At 39.4% G+C, this 18,066-nt stretch overlaps 1 long non-coding RNA gene and 2 pseudogenes across 1 annotated transcript; 2 read left to right on the forward strand and 1 right to left on the reverse strand.

Annotated features, from left to right (window-relative positions):
* The first annotated feature begins 224 nt into the window (after nt 1–224).
* Nucleotides 225–7,362, forward strand: LOC148029895 (uncharacterized). Its single transcript, XR_015692110.1, has 3 exons — nt 225–502; nt 6,482–6,540; nt 6,971–7,362. It is a non-coding gene; the product is annotated as an uncharacterized LOC148029895 (long non-coding RNA).
* On the reverse strand, nt 1,040–4,007 carry LOC148029896 (U-box domain-containing protein 1-like; annotated as a pseudogene).
* LOC148029897 (glutamate receptor 3.5-like) lies at nt 4,011–5,607 on the forward strand (annotated as a pseudogene).
* Nucleotides 7,363–18,066: the final 10,704 nt, after the last annotated feature.

The raw sequence follows: 18,066 nt of genomic DNA on the forward strand, positions 1-18,066 counted from the left end.
GGAGGAGAGAGCATGTCTTCAAACTGGGGGTACAAGCTCCTTAGAAAGACAAATTTTTGAAGCCTGTGGGAAGGCTTTGGAGCCCAATAGCATATTTTTCCATGAACCTCAAAATACTAACCTTCACATTAAAAGAAGGAAAGAGAGAATAGAGTTCTCTTTTTATTTTCACAACAGCGCGGGCACTCATTCAGACTGTGCATAATCGAGGGCTAACAATGGGGCAGGGGCTCTGCCACTACATGCAACAATATTGCACATGAAGTAGATGAAGACCATTATCGCGTCCATCGACCTTGTGATAGGTCCAGCGTTGACTGTCGTTTGAATACTGTGGAGCAGTTTCTTGGCATGAAGAGGGCTCATCATGGCAGACACACGAGAAGATTGAGGGCTAGAAGATATACAGTCCACCGGATGCTTATCTTGCTTAATTAATTCAGCACATCGAATGCCCTATCTCTTATTAGCCATCAGACCTTATTAGCCAGAAGATATACAGGTATATTTTGAGCATGTACGATGGCTTTTGATAGTCTTTATGTTTTGTAACTTTTAAGATTGAATGCTTCAATACAAAAAAGGGATCAATTTAATGGTAACTCTCAGGGCTTCCAACTGTTGAATCATTTAACAAGCGCAACACAATGCTGAAGTAGCCTTTGAAGATCTCAAAGAATATTTATTCCGCCACTGAGACCTTGCAATTGACACTAAATGAAAAAGTAGTGAAATCAAGAAAGCATGTGCCTATTGAATGCAGGAGAAAGCCCATGTGACAGTAGCGATGTCTTAAAATGGTAAGATATGAGGTTAGGATCCATGATGTTGGCTTAGAGGAATGGCTTGTTATTCAGGATGAATGAAAGATGCAGGCAAAATTAATGCCTACTCACAGTGATGGAGTGTGTCAAGGAGACATTGATCTTCACAAGTAGGTTGGAACCTACTTATGGCAGAGAACTCTTTAATCTACATTTAGGACTTGGGTTTTGTGTATGATCTTATCTGAGCAGGTACTATCTCCCAGTTACGTGTTTTATTGCTCAATATCAGATTCTCTAAGAATCTTCAAAAGCAGGGATTCTTTTCTTTGGGCTCTAGGAGAACCATCTAATGCTAGCCTTTGCAAAGAGGAGAGAGCAGTAGGAAGGATCAAGACAGATCTTTTAACTTCTCCTCCTCCATTCTTTCACAAAGCCAAGAGGACTGCAGTAGAGTTCTCCTTCCCTTTGGTGGACCCAAATGTTAACAGTTTTACCAGCAAATGTATGGACCTAGTCTTCCTTATAGCCATCAGGCCCTCTGCACATGGTGCTAATATGGCCAACACTGCCAGGGCATCATCAGTTAAGCCTGCATTGCCATCAGTCAAGAGACTGACAAGCATTGGGATACCTCCAGCAACCACTACCTTAGGCTTGTTCCCTGCAAATATCGATAGACTGAATAAGGCTGTTGCTGCATCCTTCTTTCCTCTTGGACTCCCTTGCCTTAGTAGATCAACCAAAGATGAGATAGCATGTGGGTGGTTCCCTATTGCAACCTTGTATTCATTCACCAGAGAAAGGCTGAAAAGTGTGGCAGCTGCATTCTCTCTGGACTCCATGTGTTGGCCGGTTGGTAGGACACTCACGATCGCATCCACAACACCTGCAGCCATAATCAAGGCCTTGTTGTGATCATAGATGGATACATTGAGCAATGCAGTCATCACATTCTCTTGGGTTTGGGGGTCTTTGGAGGATAGAAGAGAAACAAGAAAGGGTATAGCACCCGCCTCTGCTATACATATCCTGTTGTGCTCACTACTCTTTGCCAGCAACCTTATTTCATAGGCTACCTGCCTTTGTATTTCAGGTGATTCTATAGCTAATTTTCTCACAAGAAAAGAAGCAGTTGTCCTGGCATCTTCTAGAGCTGAATGAGTAATTGTTACATTGCTACGATCTGTTGCTTGGCAGTTCAAATTTATTTTGTCACCACATTCATTGCCAAGAGAGAGACTCTTTTGTGCACACCATTGGCTAATCAAACTTCTTAATGCATAATTAGGAATCAAGCTGACATGAAGGAGTATTTGCCCACTTTTGGGGCATGTTGAGTGGCTTGATTCGATCCACCTTGTTATTGAGCATCGGTCATATGTATGTGATGCCAGGAGGCATATTCCACGGTGGATTCCGTGAGGTTTTACGGTGGATTCCGTAAACTTAGATGACCGGGGCTCATACGCAAAGAGGATTCTTTGTGCGAGAAGTTGATGGGGACGCCTGTCCTTTTCGGGCGTTTATTAATTTAATATGCATTTTGCGGAATCACCCGCTATGGAATCACCTTTTACGGTGGATTCCGTAAACTTAGATGACCGGGGCTCATACGCAAAGAGGATTCTTTGTGCGAGAAGTTGATGGGGACGCCTGTCCTTTTCGGGCGTTTCATTAATTTAGTGTGTACATGGGTGATTCCATAGCGGGTGATTCCGCAAAATGCATATTAAATTAATAAACGTTTATGAGTTTAGAGTGCGCACTCGTAATAAATTAAGGTTAGGATTTATTTCTAACCAGTTGATTTATTTATGTAGCTGAAGACTGCTAGGTATTCACTTTTGTCGGTTTAATTGTGTTATTTTACTAACGATTGTGAATGCTTCAGTTGATGTGTAGAGATAGCAGCAGTGGCGGAGGAAAGCATTGGAGTCTAGCGGGTTTCTGATCTTTGGACTATATTTTGATAGGCGCCACGCCTATATTTTGATTATGTCTATAGAGACATCGATTATTTATTATTATTTTGTATGCGCTTATGCGCCTGGATATGTTATTTTTATTTGAACATTGAGATTGGGCGTGCCAGACTCTTTGGGCACCGTCCATTAGCTTTATTTTCCTATTTTTGGTAGAAAGCAAACTCAAAAGCTAAAAGCTTGTCATATTTTTGTAATTGGGCTATTTTTGAGCAAAAAGATTGGAAATATATATTAAATACATGCTTTGTGAAGCGCTCACACAAGGCATGGGGGAGATTCAACCCAATTTGTCTCTTGTCTCATGTCGTGCTTGTTTTTACATTGGTTTTTGTGCTAAAAAGTAGAGTGCTTTGTTCTTGGGGACCTTTGGGAATTCACTACGTGAGCTACCTGCGTCCGATCTGCGCACCAGTATGGCCAGTTGCCACCACCACAGGATCAGTCATCAGTCCAAGAGAGACTGGGCACCTAAATTCATCAGGTAGAATTAAATCCCTTGAATTTAAGTCATCATCACTAATGTTGGCTATAGAAGCTTGATTGGCAATTTTATCTAGGTGTGGATTAAGGGCAGCTAAGTAGCAGTTTTTAGGGCTGCCTTGGCCATAGATGACACATGTGGCATACCACAAGAATGTGATCAGCTTGCTGATGGTTGATAAAGTAGCAAGTTTGCCTGTGTATGCTTGGTTATGTATCTCTTGTTCCAATAACCTAATCTCTTTATGGCAAGATCTGGTGTGATATAACTCCATAGCCTCGAGATGTCATGAATTGCAGACAGCAGCGCTAAACAAACTCTCTCGTCAGCTGCCTTCTTGATAATTTTCGTTCTCTTCAATTGTACATGAACCAATTCTATTTGCTCGCGGAGCTCTTCGGGTATGTCCATGAGCTGTAAGGGAAAGACATCCAAGGCCTGATCCATAGCTTCAGCAATTCTCTTGAGCTGATGAACAATGGCTTCGTTGTAGACTATCTGCCACATGCTGTTGCACTCCAAGCAATCTTTGAGTAAGAGTTCAGCTGTTCTAATGGTGAAGCTGAGCTGTTTAAGGCATATCAAAGATGATGAAGGCAGGGGAGCCTGGGAAATGCTTAATTCTTCAAAAAGCATGGTGAGCAGTTTAATCCTTCTCACCATCATTGATGTATTGCGCCGGTGGTGCACAGTAAATGGTCCAAAGGATGCTACAGTTTGAGACATGGTGATCAAGCCCTTGATTAAGGCCTGTGGATTGTTCAAATTAGCCATGGTATGACCTGTTGCCATCCAGTTGGGATGAGGCTCAAGTCCGCAATAAGTGGTCAGCAGGCCTGGAGGGATTGCAAAGTCTGCAATAGAGCTAGCGGTCTCTGAAATCAACAAGGACAGTAGATTGCTGAACCGATCAAAGATCATCCTTCATATCCTGGACTCCAATTGCAGTGCCTTTTTAGGCACCGCCGCCGCAATGGAACTTCTGCGACAAGAGGTGGTGGCAGTTGTTGGCCCATAATCCACATCAGTTTCACATTTTGTTGCACATTTAGGTGGTTCCACACAAACCCCTCTGCTGTCATTTGCTGCAACAGATCCAGCTCTTTCAGAGTTTCAGTATCCATACTTTTCCCGAATAGCTCATACAGATTCTGTAAAAATGGAAGCAATAGCAGCATTCATGGGAAATTATGGCTGGAGGGAGGTGGTTGCTTTGTACATAGATGATGACTTAGGAACAAATGGAGCTGCAGCTTTGAGTGATGCACTTGGGTCTGTAGGAGCTAGGCTAGTGCAAAAGGAAGATTTTCCTCCAGATATCAACAGGACAGGTATTGGTAGCATTCTCATAGAGTTGGCTGCAATGCAGACACGGATTTTTGTCGTTCATATGCCACAGTATCTTGGATTCATGCTCTTTTCTGAGGCCAAATATCTTGGTATGATGACTGCTGGCTATGTGTGGATTATAACGGACTCAATAGCTGGCGCCTTGGGTTCTACAGAGCTTGATACTGATGCTCTCAACACTTTAGAGGGTGTTATTGGGACAAGGGCCTATTATTCTGAGTCACCTGAATTCCTATCGTTTCTTTCCAAGTGGAAGAATTGGAGCAACAATTCTAATGGACCCCATATATATGGTCTGTATGCTTATGATGCAACTTGGATGATTGCTCATGCCTTAAATAGCTTTCTTAATGATGGTTTCAATTTCACTTTCAAAGATTTTACCATCCTAAGGACAGAGTCAGGGGGTACTTCAGAGCTTGGAAGGCTGAAAATCCTAAGTGAAGGACCACTGCTACGCACAAAAATCCTGCAAACAAAGTTTCCTGGAACTTCAGGTCTTATAGAAGTAGGTGTGAAAGGTGACCTTGTACGGTCTGAATTTGAGATTGTTAATGTGGTAGGATGGAAATTAAATGTGATTGGCCATTGGAACAATGCAACACAGCTGTCTGTCTCCTCTTCTGGTCACAGTAGAAATGCAAGTTTGGACGTCCTTGTATCCACAGCTTTTCAAAATGGGACATTTAACACCATTTCTCCCATTACACAATCATTGAATAGAGCAGCTGTCATATGTGCATCTACAGCACTAAAGGAGTCATCCAGCAGATAAATATCTGCATCATTGTAGACAGCCCTTGCGAGTTGAATTCTCTGCTTTTGACCCCCACCCATATTAAGACCCCTTTCTCCAATCTCTGTAAGATCACCAAAAGAGAAACTCTGAATGTCCTTTTCAAGAGCACAAGCTTTCAGTGTTTTCTGATATCGCACTTTATCATATGGCTTCCCAAACAGAATGTTATCACGAATTGTTCCACATTGAATCCAGGCATTATGGGCAACATAAGCAGTGGTGCCCACTACTTGAACATCTCTAGACAACTTCGGAATCTCTCCAAGGATTGCACAAAGTAGAGAAGACTTTCCTGAGCCAACAGCCCCACATACTGCTATCTTCTCACCAGCTTTGAATGCAATGTTAATGTTGCTCAATGTAGGTTTTGGAGATTCAGGATTCCATGACATGGTACAATCAGTGATTTTGATGGCGAACTCAGCAACACTGAGATTTAACCTCTGAACTGCATCTTCAGGCAGCTCATCATCCCTAAGAAAATTACCAAGCCTGTTCATGGAGACTGTGACTTGAATGTAAGCTGCCAAGATCCTTCATACCTGGTTTGCCTAGCTCCTTGGCTTCTCTTTCCCAACCCCCCCAAATGGCCATGGGAGGCCTTGTATTCATGATGTGTGATGTTAGCTTTCAGCTCCAGCTATGTTGTTGAGCCCTTGGTAGTTCTTCAATGGTTGTTAATAATACAATTAGCCACACTTTATTTTTCCAGAAAAGGCTGAAGTGATGGGTAGGAAAGTCTAAGACAAAGCTCGGGAAGGAATAACAGGGCAGGGAGCTGATGTATCATGTACAGAAAGCTATACACTAGGAAGGAGAGGGGTGGATAAGGCCAAGGATAAGTAAGGATGGGCACGTCAAGCTGGGAGGGGCTGCCTTATGATTTTGTAAAACAGTATTGATAGGTTTTTCTATGATTTTGTAGTATTAGGTGGTGTCAAGGTGTAACCAACTAAAAGCTTTGTCTGTATGAGTGTATAAACAATGAATTTGGTTTCTTTATAATGCTATTAGTATACTAACTCCAAAATTTGCAGTCATCATGTGAAGGATCGCAAGCTACAACTTTACATGGTGCTAATTTTAACTCTTCAAACAGGTTATGGCTGAGGGAGCAGCAACACATCATTTGAAGTTATTGATCCCTACATTGCTCAGGTACCAATTTTCACCAACAAAAATCTTAATTTTGATGCACAATCACTATCAAAACTTTTTTTAGGACAACAATTAACAACACAGTGCATGCCTTCTTTTTTTAGGACAACAATTAACAACACAGTGCATGCCTTTCTCCTTTGAAGCACCCCCTATGGATTGGTACTTGAGTTCTCTTGAGACTATCTATGGATTGGTACTTTAGTTCACCTTGGATATTCAATTGCTAAGACCAATCTAACTTCTTGTGGAATTTGGCTTGCTTATAGGACATTTTTCATTGACATCATCATTTGTAATAATAGTATCAATGTTTAGCTAGCATTTGAGCAAATCAAGGCTTATTTCTTGTGAATATTTGTCTAATATTTTAGATGAAGCCTATGCGCACTTGAAACCTCACTATTGAGAGGCTTGTTCTATCTAGCAGCTTTTGCCTATGGAGTTAGAGTGGTCATGGTAGCATCTCTTCTAGACACGGGCAATGCCAACAAGGTGCTTGGAGGAGGGGAAGCATATCAAACCCTGGACTACCACCACAAGGTTTATGAAGGAAATCCATAGAAGATACATCTATTGCTACTTTGGTGCTCTTACATTAGATGCACCTCTTGCTACTTTGGTTGTAGCAAGCCCAATAAAAGGTTAGATTGGTTGAATTTGAGCTTGATGGATTTGTACGTTTCATCCACTATCTAACAACTTGCTAAAACGTTGAAAATGAAGAATGTAACTTGAGGGTTTTGATATCCTATTTGCATGTAGTGGTAAGCTAAATAAATTTGACTTCGTATGATACTTTAATATATTGGATTTCTATCTTGTGGGCAAACTCAACACTAGCATAACCTTATTGTTTGAGAGTGTAGATAGCTTTGCATATTCCCACAATGCATATTCTCACAAGAGTATGCATTGATTTGGATGGGCATTACATTTATCCCCATTAGTAAGTATGATACAATATGGTTCCATGAGCAAATAATTTAAATATCATTTCATTATTTATCTTGTTGTGGATAGGACTACAGGGTTTGAAGCATACAACCAGTAGAGTAGATCTATGTTGTGGAGCTATGGGAGATTGCAGTGCTTTTAGGATCAAGGGAAGGAAGTTTACTAAAAATGGTAGGTCTTCTCTTGTTGCTTTGAGCTTTTTTTGCTATGTGCATGTTTAAGCCTTTTGATATCCTTGGTAATTGTAAACACAAAATGCATCTAGGGACAACATTGTGGGTGAAGCAGCAAGGATCTGCATTTCAAAAAAAAGGAAGGGAGGCTTAGGAAGAGCTAATAAGACTTAATTTTTTTAACGGTGGAGCAGATCGGAAGAGGATGACAACTCTAGACCTACCTTAGGTGCTCTAGAACATGGTGAAGCAAAGAGAATGTAGTGTTCAAGACAATTTTTTTAGTGGATTCAATCATAATTCTATTGCTAACAATACAACATTGTGAACAAATTGTGATTAGTTTTCTTAACATGATATATTAGTGTGATAATGGCTTGTATTAATGGTTCCGACCAGTTTTTTTCTATAGGAAAATTTTACTATATGTATGGTTTCAACTAGTTTTCTTATCTAGGAATATTTTACTAGATCAACTAGGAATTTTAAAAATTTTCTATATAGAAATATTTTACTAGATCACTAACTTGTAAAGTGTTCCACTTTTACTAGTTGAGACTTTTTCTAGATACTTTGATAAGTATCTAGAAAATTTCTCTTTTTTTACTATATGGAAAAGTGTTTAAAGTTCCTTGTGGAAGGGCGGCCATATCCATAGCCTTCTTCTCGTTCATAGCTGAAGGCGGCGGATGGTGCCTGCCCATTATAATACTCGCCCTCGTGGTGGTGTGGGTAAGACATGCCTGCGCTGGCTGGCTGATATCTGTATGTCTGAGAGGGGATGAGAAATGTATGCGTATCGATATTCACTTGCGCTGGAGCAAATGTGGTTGCTAGCGTCAGCCTTTATAGGAGTACTGCGCCTGGCCTTAATAGTTCAAGGCGTGAAGAACCGGATTCCTCTCGTCTTTTGCTTTACATCGCCGTCATCCGCACAAAATGCCACAGCCCACTGCCGATAATCATCGTATCATTATTACACGGCGCCACCTTTCATAATAGAAATTCTTCCACCACTGCACGTCAACGTTAGGTTTCTTTTACACTCCCCTGGGCCCTATGAGCCAATGCCCTCAAAGTTCCCCACCAGTATAGATAAGGACAGTGACCTTGGCAAACCAAGGCCTTGAACGCTAGCTTGGAAGACAACACCTTCACACGGACATTCTTTCCTCCCTTCAGTGCACCATGTGGAGTTATATGCTCCATGCGAAAGTAGGAGCTTCTCCATCATGTGCACAGGGTTCATGGAAGATAACACCTTCACATGGACATTCTTTCCTCCCTTCAGTGCACGACAGTACATCAGCACCATGGCCATGTAGTGCAAAACGGTTCGGATGAATGTGAGTCCGGTCTATCTCCACGATAATTTGTAATGCATTCTTTCGTGTACACGTGAGCTAATACCCTAACAAACCCTATCTTCTAAGGTTTGTAATGATCCATTAGAGACCCTCAGCACCATGAGCCTTTAGCGCAAAATTCTCTGGTCGGAGGTTAATCAAGCCTAAGTCCATGATAATTTATAATGCATTCATATGCATACACATCACTCAAGGTCCTAACAAACCCTAATCTATAAGGTCTATACATCCATTAAAGATAGTCATCCCATTGCTATTCATATTTGTTTGGTTGACTTATAGTAGTAATGTGGTACCAAAAAAGCATCCACGGAGACCCATATCACATTGTTAATCGTCATCACTACAACAAAAATGCTCCATAGACGCGTTTGTAGACGCAATATTTGAATTGTGAAAAAAAAGTCGAGCGTGTTTATTAACGCGTCTATTTTCACGTCTACAAAATCGCGTCTAAAAGCGCGCTTATAAGCAGAAGTAGACGCACACTTAGATGCGCCTATAGACGTAGATATAAACACGCTACGTAAATATAAAATCATATTTATAAAAAAGTGGATATATTCATATTGTGTGTCTATACATGCGTGTATCTACACGTCTAAAACCATGTTTACTCTGCAAGTTTTTGACGAGAATAGACGCGCATTTATCCTGCAATTTAGACGCGCTGATAGACACGCAAAACAGAGGTATGCAAGCCACATGCACTCTGGTTTTTTTCCCCCCCATCAACATCAAATTGTATACTTAGAGAAGACAGAGAAAGATTATTTCAAAGATTGGATACTGAAAACAAAACAATGTATGTAACACACGAAATTTCATATATATAGATGGAACGTTTTTACATTATGAGTTCTAGTGCTTGTGACCTCAAGCATGGTCATGGTCGCAAGCACTAGCTGAAAGTAATATATATCAAAAATGAAAATTACAAGCCAAGGGGAGGCATGCATGCATGGGGCTCCTCTATATCTCCTCAGAAGAGGCATCATCATCGCTACCACCACCGCTGACTGTGTCGCTGTCGTTGCTGCCACCGCTACTACTAGTCCCCCCTTCGCTATCCTCAAATGCATTAGGGTTCGCCTACACAAAGGATTAAAGTATATAAATACCATTACAAACAATAAATCATATTGATCTATACTTTTCATGTAAAAAATAAAACATACCTCTTCTCGTGGTGGAATCCTCATGGTGCAATTATATTGCTCCTCCGTGATGAGTCCCTCCTCGTAGAAATGCTACCAAGTGGACACCCGGTTATGACCTCGATGGTAGCCTACCTCTCTAGGAGTAAGCATCTGACCAACGATATGGAACTACAAAACAATTTGAACATATAACGTATTAAAACACACTACATAATGAAGTGAAACAAATTACAAAATTTAATTTGAAAAAAGAAATCAAATAATACTTACAAACTTAGCCTCCCATGACTCCCTGCTACCCAATCCATAATGCGACGATCCTATGGTTGCCATCTGGATACGTCGCGCCTCTGCATGCTAGCGACTTGTCATTTTCTCCGTTGCTCTCTTCTTGGCCTCTTTCCACTCCTTGCGGTGGCAATTGGGTGGTTGGCCATATCCAAGGCGCCCTTGCTCTTGTCTCTGCAATGACTCCTTGGCGCGCGTCATAAGGTGAGACCTCTTGTTATGAAGCGCGTCTCTCACCTTTGACCGTCCCCAATCATCTGAGAATCGTGAATTCTCAGGATTAGGGTACCTTTTATGTACTGCCCGCAGTACCTATTGCCACAAACCATTTTTTTGGTGCTTGAAGGGAATCATGTAATCTTTGTATGTGGCATGCACGACACTCCTCAAGTAGGCTATCACTTCCCTCCCCTCGAAGTCATGCAAGATACCACCAACATTAGTGATAGAGTAGTACATTTGTGGAGGCTCACCTCTCTCATTTTCTGGTGAGGGTGATTGGGAGCCACCACCTAGGCAACCCCCACAAAGCGCTCGACCTCCTCGTCCTCCCGCACCACTCTCCCTCCTCCCTCGACGTGCACTACCCTCTACCTCACTCGATACACGTGCCTCTGCAGATGTACGTGCTTCGACTGATCCATGTACCTCAACTGATCCCTGTGTAGGCAAAGATGTGATAGGTGTCCCAGACATCACACTGAAAACCTCATCTGCAGTGGGAGGGCGACCAAGATAATTGGTCATCTCCCCCATGAATTGCTCCTTGTTGAATGGGGTGCTGGAGGATCCAGGATTCCACATCTACACAAAAAAAATCATATTACCCTGTGTAGATAAAACATGTTACATACAGTGTCTATACCTGCATCTATGTGCGCGTTTATACCTGCGTCTCTGTGGGCGTCTGTCAGTGCGTGTATCCTCACGTGTACACTGCAGAGCACACGCGCCCACACACGCACTGAAAGATGCTCCCCCACAGAAACATTTTCCGCGTCTATATCTACGTCTACACTGAGATGTAGACGCGCTATCAGACGCGCTTGGTCGGATGATTTTGCCAGGCGAATGCCATTATTGATTTACAAAATGCAATACATAATGAAATCACAAATCCTAAATACACAGACAGAGCAGAGAGAGGAAGATAGAAAGAGAGAGAGAGAGAGAGAGAGAGAGAGAGAGAGAGAGAGACTCACCTTGGGTATTTGGTGTGGCGGGTGGTAGCGCTTCTTCCTTCTCCTTCTTCCTCTTCTTGGTAAGTTACCCTCCCTTGATGCTTGCTTCCTTGCTTGCTGCTTCTTCTTGTTCTCCTCTCTCTTGTTCTCTCTTTCTTCCTCTGCTTGGCTTTCCTTTTTCCCTTCTTGTGTGTTTGAAATGAAAGAAGAGGTGAGTCATGAGGAGGTGAGGCATGAAAAGACTAGGTGAGGCATGAAGAGACTGCATGTTGGCTAAACTCAAGCTTTAGAACTGCAAAAAACGTAGGAAAGGAAAGGCGTAGTTTGAAAAGAAATGATTTAAGTATGATTTGAATTTTGACGTGTGCATCTATTTTTGCGTGTATAAGCGTGTCTATTTGCGCGGATATATAGACACAAAAATCGCGTCTATTTACACGCACGTATAGACGTGCCGATAGACGCTGTGATAGACGAGCCCGACTTTGCGCGTCTAACATGTGTGTCTACGCCTCGTTTCTATTGTAGTGCATTGTTTGGTTGCTTGAGGTAAAGGCACTCATAAACATATAAGTCAAGCATGTGAGTTCAACTAAGAAAGCTTTTGAGATCCATTTTTTAGATACCTCTTATATATAGAAGGACAACATTTGATAGGGATATTCACATGAATAGCAAAAGAGTGTGTTTCATCTAGGATAAGTTGACAAATAAGGGTTTTTGAAGTGAGGCCTTGAATATGTCTAATAGTAAGGTTTACATTTACGAAACCCCCTAACTTTGATTGCATGAAATACTATTGCACAGAAATAAAATTTTAGTGTTTATATAGTTTTCAAATTATCAAGTTTTCAAGACTTTCCATTGATACAAGCCTTAGAGATGTTGTGATGGGCCAAATTACACGATAAAGGGAAAGACTTATTTCTTGAAGTGAGGACAAACATGTGGAGAGGCCATAAACATGTGTTGAAGGTAGTATGGGCTTATCTTCCTTTTATCCTTCCAGCATTCTATTTTGTTACACTGAGCATGTGTTTATCTTTTGTAGGCAAGGAGGAAAATCTCTCTGCTGCTCTTGGGATGGCGAAGCTTTGCTAGTGCTATTCTGACTATTGTCATGGTTGAGGGGATAGGCAAGAAATATATTTGAGAGTGATACAATTCTTCAGGACCAACTCTCATCATAGAAGAATGCTGGGGGAAATCAGAGCGGTGGGAATAGTAGTCACAAAAATGTCCCAAGTTGTAGCCACAGAGTGTATAAAGAATATCACTATTACAAGAATGGAAGGAGGGGATGGAACGCTTAGTCACATGAGTTACTGAGAGATGAATCTGAACAGGACTACCTATTTTCTCTCCCCGATCTGTGCTTTTTTCTCTCACTTATGCCATCCCTCTTCACTCTTTTGTACTCCTCTTTTGTGTCAATCCAAGATTATTGTTTCTATTCCATCCACTCCATCCGCTTCTTACCTTGGCCAATCCATGTAAATGGTTGGGTTTGGGGTTTGGATCAATTGGTCATGACAATGTTACTAAAATACAAAAAAAATATGGAGTAACAATACTAGCATTGTGCATGCAAGCATAGATCCCTATACTTACACATCAAAACATGGACGTAACTCAAACATTACCTACATGAATCATTTTTTATCGAATCCATTACTTTTCCCCAAGTGGCAATTTTATGCTTGGCAAAAAAGAAATAAGCCACAAGGACAAATGAGGTAGTGGATAACCACATATATGACTAGTTATTTAAAGATGGTATAGTGAAAGCTATATAGAGCTCTATCCTTACAATCTGAATGTTGTTGTGTATGATTTTAGAGAACATATTATGTACACAAGTTCCTCGTTTAGTGCTATTGCTAGATCATAGATCTACTAGTACTAGATGTCAATCTCTTACAAGGGCACAAAAATTTTGGGTTTCAATTATTGCATGTGCATTGAAACTAGACAATGATAGAGAGATAACATAATTAAAAACTAATTTAAGAAACTACAATTATATCGGCCATCCACAATAGTACTAAGTTGTGGTGATGATCCCACTTTGCAACCAAACTCATGGTATGCATCATTCTATCACTTCCATTCATCAAATCCCTCTTGGGTTATTTCTTCATCTTCTTCCACTCATTATTAGCCATATTGGCTTTCCTCTTCCCTCCCTATACATTTTGGAGCCTCTTAATTACTCCTATATTGAATTTTTAATGTAGCTTTTAAAGAAGTGATACACATCAAAGGATTTAGGAACTTATGGAGAATACATATAATGTCTAAAGTGGCCATTCTTATCTCTCTAGTCAACAAGCATGATTGCCTTAAAATGTTGTCATTAAAGTTATGGATTCATAGAAAATTCTCATCTTCCTCTATTGTGAAGATATATTCCCATGATGGAAAATGACATAGTTATGGGAACTTAAATCAACTTCACATCTTGATTTAAAAGCTATTTTACATTAATTTTTGTGTTAGGATTAGCCCAATGGGCAAACATAGTTACTATTGTTACATTATATTAGGGAAGATTTGGGCTCATTCTTTGGCCCTATAAGAAAATGAGAGAAAGTGTGGTGTATTTATATATATATATATATATATTGTTTAAAAAATCACAATCTATGTAATTTATTTCATTTTGTACTGTGGAACATTTTTTCTCTATCATTGATAACAAAAGTGTTATATGCTTGTCATCTTCAATGCCTCTTTGGTTATAACTTGGAATCTCCTTTGAAAGGTAGAGAACTAGTGGTTAGGACAAGAAAGAGATGCAATCAGAGAACAATAAGAGGAGATCCAAGGAAAGATAAGGAGTCTCAAAATCCAACTACTTTAGCTTGACAAAATAAATTGATGCTTAGCTTGTATCAAAGGTAAATAGTTCTTAAGAATATCAAGACTCTCAAACCTAGAATTGGAGGTTGCATGAGAAAAATATTTGCAATATGGTGACATTTAGTCACTCACCATGAACTAGTAATGTTCTTCATTTGTGTTTTGAGACCATCAAGTGGAAGTAATTATTCACTGTTTGAAGTCATTATGAATCCATGCTCATATGTTTGCGTTGTTATTGTTGTAACTAGCAGGGTTCGATTATTGTTTTCATCATGAAATTGAGATGCACATGGGCTAAAATTTGATATGGAAGTGATATGTGTTGTGTTTGAGGGCTACAAACCTTTTTTTAAGAATGTGCAGTTGTCATAATATGGAAATTAATTATCTAGTACAAATAAAACATGTAGAATTAAGAAATATAATGATAATTGATAAATTTGGTGAAAGTAATCTTACATGTGGATGAAATAGTGTATGCTACTTGCTATGGTTGGTCTTTGCTGCTGCTGCTGTATGATCCAAAATTGAAAATTAATGACTATTTATTATAGCAATAATTAAGAAAAAAATAATAATAATTGTAAAAAAATTAAATTATTTTTAAATCTAAAAATGGAATAAATTTGTAGAACATTGTTGTATCACTACGTAGAGAGAGTGTGAAAAAATCTGGAGTGTATCATCATCTGAGTTTCTTATTGATCTAGAGAGTTCATGTGATCTTAATCATTAATGCTATTGTCCATAGTATGGTTAGTTCCAAAATAGAGGAATTTTGGACAATTTTAGCATATTTTTGATATTTTGGATATTATTTTTTGTAAATATCATAAATAGGTGTAGAAAACTTCTAGAATAGAGTGATATACAAAAAGGCAAGAGGTTTTTCAGCCAATTTTGGGATATCTCTTTGCAAAAAGGACTTGTGAATTTGTGTGGCGTGCATTCATAACCAAACCGTCACATCTTAGGTTGCTATAGGTGTTGCTATCTTCTTAGATGTTGATATTATAATTTGAAGTATGTTGTTTTCATTAGAGGTTTTGGTTTGGTTGGTAAAGTGATGTAATTGAATTGTTTATTCAATTAATGAATTTTGTTATTACTTGCAAATCAGGTAAATACCATCCTTCTCTATAAGGAAGGTTGGTTTCACAAATTCAAAAAGGTGATGAAGTGGTTTGAAGATATGATGACCCCATCCAAAAAGATCTCACCTAGAGTATTTGGCCATCTTGATTGGTATATCAATGATGTCAAGGAAAGTATTAGGGGCATGCTTTAGGGATTGCCTAGCCATTGAGAGTTCATGTATTATATTGTGCTACACTAGGGAATGTATGAGTAGTATATGAGATGTTTAAAGCTCAAGTTTAGCTTATAGAATGGACATGTAACAACAAATGTGTAGAAGAGCAATGTATCTTCCATGTTATCCTTACTACAAGACCATCACATCTTAGGTTGTTATAGGTGTTGATGTAGTATGTTGTGCTACACCTAGGGAATGTATGAGTAGTATATGAGATGTTTAAAGCTCAAGTTTAGCTTATAGAATGGACATGTAACAACAAATGTGTAGAAGAGCACTGTGTTATCCTTACTACAAGACCATCACATCTTAGGTGGCTATAGGTGTTGTTGCAGACCTTACATGGCCATCTTAGATGTTGATATTATAATTTGAAGTATGTTGTTTACATTAGAGGTTTTAGTTTGATGTTGCTACCATCATGTTGATATTATAAGCAAAACTATTTGTGTTATCAGGAGCCTATGACTATTTGTGTGGCTTCTCCAATTTGGTTTGTAAAGTGTTGTAATTTAATTGTTTATTCAATTAATGATTTTTGTTATTACTTGCAAATCAAGTAATTACCATCCTTCTCTATAAGGAAGGTTGGTTTCACAAATCGAAAAAGGTGATGAAGTGGTTTGAAGATGTGATGAACCCATCCAAAAATATCTCACCTAGAGTATGTGGCCATCTTGATTGGTATATCCATGATGTCACGAAAAGTATTAGGGACATGCTTTAGGGATTGCCTAGCCATTGAGAGTTCATGTATTATATTGTGCTACACTAGGGAATGTATGAGTAGTATATGAGATGTTTAAGCTAAGCTTATGGAATGGACATGTAACAACAAATGTGTAGAAGAGCAATGTATCTTCCATGTTATCCTTACTACAAGACCATCACATCTTAGGGTGCTATAGGTGTTGTTGCAGTATGTTGTGCTACACCTAGGGAATGTATGAGTAGTATATGAGATGTTTAAAGCTCAAGTTTACCTTATAGAATGGACATGTAACAACAAATGTGTAGAAGAGCACTGTGTTATCCTTACTACAAGACCATCACATCTTAGGTGGCTATAGGTGTTGCTGCAGACCTTACATGGCCATCTTCAATGTTGATATTATAATTTGAAGTATGTTGTTCACATTAGAGGTTTCAGTTTGATGTTGCTACCATCATGTTGATATTATAAGAAAAACTATTTGTGTTATCAGGAGCCTATGACTATTTGTGTGGCTTCTCCAATTTGGTTGGTAAAGTGTTGTAATTTAATTGTTTATTCAATTAATGATTCTTGTGATCACTTGAAAATTAGGTACCTACCATCCTTCTCTATAAGGAAGGCTCGTTTAATAAATTGGAAAAGGTGATGAAGCGGTTTGAAGAAGTGATGACCCCATCCAAAAAAGATCTCACCCAGAGTATGTGGCCATCTCGATCAGTATACCAATGATGTCATGGAAAGTATCAGTGACATGATTCGCGGATTCACTAGCCTTTGAGAGTTCTTGTATTATGTTGTGCTAAACCCAGGGAATGTATGAGTAGTATATGGATGTTTAAAGCTCAAGTTTAGCTTATAAAATGGACATGCAACAACAAATGTGTAGAACAACACTGCATCTTCCATGTTATCCCCTTGGAGTCAACAGATTGGTCTGGTACTGAGTTTGACTTTGAGACTAGAAGTGAGGAAGACCTAATGACTTTTATGTTGTAAGAAGGACACTTTCTCTTAGATACACTTGCCATCAGCACACTAGAGGCACAAGGTCTGAGTGCCTATCTTACAATAATGAAAGCAACATCATTGAGCAATCTAGTCAACTTCTTGGTAGGGGCCACAAGTAGTAGGTGAGTAGGAGTAATAGAAACAAAGATGATTGATTTGGTTAGCAAGAAGTGGCTTCTAGTGGAGAGGATGGTAGATGGGTTGTATAGATCCAAGAGAGTGTTTTGCTAATGGCATCTTGTTTGAATATCTTTTTTTAATAGGTTGGCCATGTGAAGAATAGTAATTGTTGTTTTGGATGAATCTATAGTTGTGGTTGTGTAAAAAGTCAACCCTTAACTTGGAGATACCATTGTTGATTATTCTATATTTGTTCTTTTCTTCATTTTTGCAAAAAGTGTTAGATTCAGGTTTCAAGGATCAGTGAAGCTCCTCAAAACAATAATATTAAGCTGTGAAATGCACTCATCTTTGAGTCTCCTATCAAATGTTTGATG

The sequence above is a fragment of the Lygodium microphyllum genome, chromosome 10, assembly GCF_053477565.2.
Source record: "Lygodium microphyllum isolate KBCC chromosome 10, Lygodium_microphyllum_v1.1.10, whole genome shotgun sequence".
NCBI lineage: Eukaryota > Viridiplantae > Streptophyta > Polypodiopsida > Schizaeales > Lygodiaceae > Lygodium > Lygodium microphyllum.